Here is a 6,204-nt window from a genome sequence, read left to right on the forward strand (position 1 = left end):
CTCACAGACACACCCCAGTGAAATAATAGACCATTCCAAGCTTTTACTTGTTGTTAAACAAATGTTTAAACAACTCTATTCAACTGATCTGAAATATCCCAGCAATTAACGCTACAGATTACGTTATTTCAGTGGAGCTTGTTTTAATTATTTGTATAACACTGATTTGATATATCCCAGCAATAATGCTACAGGTAACATCACTTTAGCCAGTTTATTATTTTTTCTGTAGTATAATACTTGATCGAAATAAAGTGTCGTATCAGCTATATTCACAGAAGTAAATTACATATAGATTCACTTATATTCTAATTAGTCTGTCCTGACACTTGTTTTGTATATTCTGCTTTGTCTGTAAAGAGCAATATTCTGTCGTATTCTACTTAGAAGTTAGACTACGACGGATATTGTTTTTGTTTTACTTAGTTTTCATGAATCGCTGTTCCTGCCCATCTTCGAATGGTTTTTGGAAACACCTTTTTTAAAGTCTGCCCTTCATTTTTAAATATTAACAAACTTCCTAAATACAATTTTCTCCTCATCTGCATTACACTAATGTATGTATCTGCATGTTGATAGGCTTAAATGACATTCTGCGAGAAGTAGTGTTACAAAAAGTATATCCGACTCCACCTAACGCTTAGTTCTTGGACTTTAGGGCTTCTTTGGAGCAATTAAGAGAAACAAAAACAAGTTAAAAGCTTATTAAATCTTCAAATGTGACAATGCACATGAAACATGAATATGATTGATGAACAAATAAACTGTCTTTTGTGTGTTCAGTATCATTTAGTCAACAAATATGTATATTTTTTACGAGTCAGACACAAATACTGAAAATTTCTTATCCCCGTTAGGTTCATTCAGCTCTAAAAATGTTTTACTTGTTTGAAAGTGCATAATTCAAAACAAGTAATTTAGAATCTTTCTATAGTTAACGATCTTACAACTGTACGATTATATATACATATAATTATATTATGTGCTTAAAATACAAAACAAGCCTTAACAAAAAATACAATGCTGCACAAAACATAGTCACCTGGGCACAGGCTATAATGTGAGATATAAGGTGTGTTCTGGTTTTTGGAGTTGACTGCGGAAGTAGGGGTGGGGATATACCGTCTATTAGACTTAACCTCCGTTCGCAAAGCTTGACATGTAAAATACGAAAAAAAAAAAAATTGAGAGAGCAAGATGTGGGTTCTTAAGCCCACAGCGCCCCCACATCTATATCACCATTCACTACCTACAGACAGAAGAAATCTATGTATATAAGCGCGAATATCTCTCTCTGTGGGTCTGTTCCTTATGTTCAGCCACATCTTTAAAGATACAAACTCCAAACTCGGGGTACAGATAGAACTTTGTGCGGGAAGTAACATGGGCAATGTGTACGAAGCCTCAGAGGTCGTTTTGAAGCAGAAAATTGAGGCCAAAGTGACCAATATAGAATTTTTTGACAAACAGGACGACAAATTGGTCTGAAATTGAAAGGGCCGGATTTTTTGGTAATATATAATCAAGAGGGCTATTATTTACGTTTCTTCTCTGTGTGAGGACTTCTCTTAATCATTCTATCCATGATCAGTTATGTGTTTAAACGGCTTAAAAACTCCGTGGAGCATTCATTTGCTTCTCTACGCATTCTTTCTTTGCTCCCTCCCTCTCTCTCTGCTTTTTCCCTTCCTCTTTCTTTCTTCTACACATACATGCCTACTCTCTAGCTTCCCTTAACTGAAAAAGGCTGGTGCTTTCTCTCGAACATGTGCGCACATTCCCTCAACTAAATAGGCTTGCTTCAGCCATATCTTTTGCTTTGCTTGCGTGTACTCGAAAGAATTAGCTATACGATGACTTTACAAAAACGTTTGGTATCGGAAAATGTTCATTTACGTTGTATTGGAACGACGAGAAGAAAATAAATAAATTCGTCATTAAATGTAATGATAATAAAGTCAGAATACGCTGCAGACGACACTTTACCACACAGCAGAAAACAGGACACCAAAAGGTAGGGAATGTTTGTTTTGGAAACTTGAAATGTCATGAAAACAGTTTTGCTTTGATTAAAATAGCTTTAGAAAATTATATTTTTTTCCAGGTATTGTTATTCTTATTGATTTTAATAAAAATATTTAGTTAGGTAAAGATATCAGTTTGATTTTTTCGCCAAAAATCACGATAAATATGGTTGATTTAATAAAAACAACACAAGATATTTAAAGCCATTTTCTGCTAATGAAAAATAAATGAGAAAAGTTGGTATTCCAGCCCCAATATGGTTGTAAAAGCTCAAATTAATAAAGTAATATTAGTAGCACAGCAGACAAATCATATTAAAATAAAATCATGCACACAAAAGCCACATACACACACAAATAATGCTACTACAAAGTTCAATTATGCTATACATTATACAAAAATAAGTTAGAATACATATTTAGAGAATAATCAGATTAGGATGTGATGACAAAAGTTAAATAATTTAAAGACGTAACATGTTTGTTTGTTTGTTATGGATTTCGCGCAAAGCTATATGCGCTAGCCGTCCCTAATTTAGCAGTGTACTTGGGTTACTCTTTTATAAACGAATAGTGGGATTGACCGTCACATTATAACGCCCCCACAGCTGAAAGGGCGAGCATGTTTGGTGTGACGGAGATTCAAACCCGCACCACAAAGATTGCGAGTCGAGCGCCCTAACCACTTGTGACATTAAATTTAATTCCATCTTCAATTGTTATGGTTTCAAACTTTTTTTTTAACTGTCATTTATATTTTTTATCGTGTTGTTGTAATCAGTGCTCAAATTAAAGAGTGTATTATTTAAATTGTTAAAATAATATTAATTTCTTCTTCCTTGCTAATACAATCATTCACATGGGGAAATATCTCGAGAGTGAAAGTTTACTGACTGGCCTGGCCTCAATGAAGGAAGGTACGTTTGTACATTCATCTTCATCATTCTTCTTGTGCCAAATAACATGTGAAATCAACCAACCATTGGCAAAATTGATTTTTAGTTTGCTCTTAAAGTTGTTTTACGTTAGTTATTGTTAAATCGTAATTTGGATCGAATTTGTGACTGAATAATGAGATTATTAAATTCACGTTATATAAATATATACGAGCGTACCAGTTTAGTGTACAAATTTCTTTTACACTTATGGAGTTTTCCTTGTTAAGTAGTTAAAATTCGAGCACTGCTTATACAATACGTGACGGAATCGAGTTTTTTGATAATTTTGCTGTTGTTTCAAATCAAGAAGAGTGTTCTACACGAAAATTCGTACTAACAAAATGTTTTAAGTGTATCTATCTATGTATCTCTTACTTTAAAGTTCACCAGGTTTGAACTTTAGAGAATGGCCTTGCAAAGTTATATTTAATGATAACTAAGTAGCAGTATGTTTCTATGGTGAACTTTATTTTACGGCTATATTTACTTATTTACTTTAAAATTTATATATATTTAGCAAAAACGTGTTGTGGAGTCCTTGCATTGCAAACCAGTTTTGTATATTTCGATATTTTTTAATACAAGAAAGAGGAAACCAAACACTAGTGATGCAGAAACCAAGTATTATAAATTATGTTGCCTAGATAGAACCTTTAGAACACTTCTTATACGCAAATGACTATATAAAGGTGTAAAAAAAATCGTCCCTAGTAAATGTCGTGAAAAGAGTTTAAAAAAGGTGGCTCTGGATATTAACAGTTCCGAAATTTATTCTACTTGTCTAAAGAGACACCCCCCCCCCAGGGGCACAACGGTATGTCTGCAGCCTTGTAAAGCTAGCACAGATAGCCCTTTGTGTAGCTTTATGCTTAACTACAAACAAACAAACCAAAGAGAAAAGTTCATTTTTTAAAATCAAGATATGCGCATATTTATCTTATTAAGTCTCTCACAATATACGTTTATTTATTACATCATAAAAAATATATTTATTTCATTTTGTCGTTAACGTATTTAAACGAAATAAAAATATTGGTTTCAAATTTATGAGAAATAAAATATAATCATGTTGTACGTACCGCAAAAGAAAAAATAGCCACTTGATCTCATTTTGACCATGTCCTGCATCAGACTTTCATGAAAAGATATAGATCCCGACAAATAAAACATATACATACGGACATATGTGTATATACAAGTAGCTGGGTAAACTAAAGTCTGAAAATGTTCTTGACTGTTAGGTTTACCACTAACTTTTTCTCATTTCGATGTTGTTCTGCATGGGAATGCCAAATATAGTGACGTGCACATGCAACGGTCCAGAGCTTACTGTTTGTGAAATACCGTGTATTTCCTGTTAGTCGAGGCCGTCAACCGTGTATTCTGTTAGCATAAATTGTGTGTTGTTATCAACAAAAGTCACTGTAAACAATAGTCCTTTGTTGGGCCAGTACGCTGCTGGACAAATAGTTGGGAGAAGTTAAGAATAAATTCTTCCAACCAGACAGTTAATAAAAATAAAAGCTAAAGTCTTAGCATCTACCTGAGCGCCATCTTTCGGAAAGTTAAAAAACAATTATGATTTTTTTTTCTATAAGTACTACATAATGAGTATTTTTTTTATGAATTCTGTAAAACTCATTCAATTCATAGTGTTAAGATTCTCGGTCCTATCCTTTAATTAGTCACAGCAACAATAACAGAAAGGCAGGTTACTGTTATGACGTTCATCGAGAGATTATACGTAATGATACCGACTGATTCTGAAGCAGACAGTATGCTTTCGAATAAACAGACCTTCCTTCGTTAGAGTGGATTTGAGAAAGAAAGCCTTAAGTGTTTTTCAATTATGAATTGATTTGGAAAATATGTTCTACACCTAATGACGTTTTTCGACTCTGGTTCTAAAATGGATATAAATTGTGAGAAAAAGATTCTTTATCAACCAAATAAAAAACAATAAAGATAGAAAGTACCATATCTGTATATTATACTGTGAATTAGAGTCTAGTAAATCATGGACAACATACAGAGGGATTGTAAAGAAAATACCTTATTTAAAGGTAGAGTAAGGTGGTATAAAGTTTACTTTGCTGAATTTCATATAAAGCTACACGAAGGTTATCTATCCGCTAGCAGTACTAAACTTCCAAGTGATAGACTAAAAAGACTGCGGCTAATCAAAATCAGCTACTCTTGTCAAATCAAATAACGGAATTGGACTGTCACTCGTATAACGCAGCCACGACCCTAAAGTGGGGAGCATAATTTATTTTTGACGGTAAAGGACCGCGAACCAAAAATCAACAATTGGGCACATTAACCATCGGGCCGCGCTCGATTCCATAAAGTAGGAGGCAGTCAGATCAATATTATCTATCTTCTGCTAAATTTTGTAGTTTTAGGATCTAAAACAGAAAATATGCAGTAAAGGTCAGACACCCGCGGTACTTGATATTTCCATATTACATATCCTCACCTCGCAATTAAACCAAAGTCCAGTTAGATATCAGACGAGTGCTCTACCAACCGATTTAAGGATTCATCCCTTAACGGTTGATAGTAAGTCACTTTTTATTAACTAAAACTACTACACGTACTGGTTCATTAATGAAGGAATATATTATCTGCATCTCACCAACCACTAACGAATATTATATGCAAAAGTTCTCCGTATCAATCAATAAAACGGTTTTTTAATGTTTTCTCATGCGAAATATTTGTTAGAAATATTCACGTAGGCCACTAATTAAGCAACTATGAGTAATGGTATCATAGTTGATATACTAGTTATAGTATGCATATATAGGTGATGTGATATTAGTAGATATGCTAGTTATAACAAACTTCTATGTCTTGTGTTATTATTAGTAGATATACTAGCTATGAACGTGTTGTGATATTATTAGTAGATATACTAGTTATAACAAGTTTCTACGTGTTGTGATATTATTAGTAGATATACTAGTTATAACAAGCCTTTACGTGTTGTGATATTATTAGTAGATATACTAGTTATAACAAGCCTTTACGTGTTGTGATATTATTAGTAGATATACTAGTTATAACAAGTTTGTACGTGTTGTGATATTATTAGTAGATATACTAGTTATAACAAGCCTTTACGTGTTGTGATATTATTAGTAGATATACTAGTTATAACAAGTTTCTACGTGTTGTGATATTATTAGTAGATATACTAGTTATAACAAGTTTCTACGTGTTGTGATATTATTAGTAGA

The 6,204-nt window shown here is 33.1% G+C and overlaps 1 protein-coding gene across 1 annotated transcript in view; it reads right to left on the reverse strand.

Moving 5' to 3' along the window:
* Positions 1 to 4,368, reverse strand: part of LOC106474046 (tripartite motif-containing protein 2-like) — a 39,262-nt gene extending 34,894 nt beyond the window's left edge. The window contains exon 1 of the mRNA XM_013934730.2: positions 4,042 to 4,368. The gene's annotated coding sequence lies outside the window, so the exon portion shown is untranslated. The remainder of the gene's footprint in view (positions 1 to 4,041) is intronic.
* Between the last annotated feature and the right edge of the window lie 1,836 nt (positions 4,369 to 6,204).

Source organism: Limulus polyphemus, unplaced genomic scaffold (genome assembly GCF_000517525.1).
Source record: "Limulus polyphemus unplaced genomic scaffold, Limulus_polyphemus-2.1.2 Scaffold6755, whole genome shotgun sequence".
Classification (NCBI taxonomy): Eukaryota; Metazoa; Arthropoda; class Merostomata; order Xiphosura; family Limulidae; genus Limulus; species Limulus polyphemus.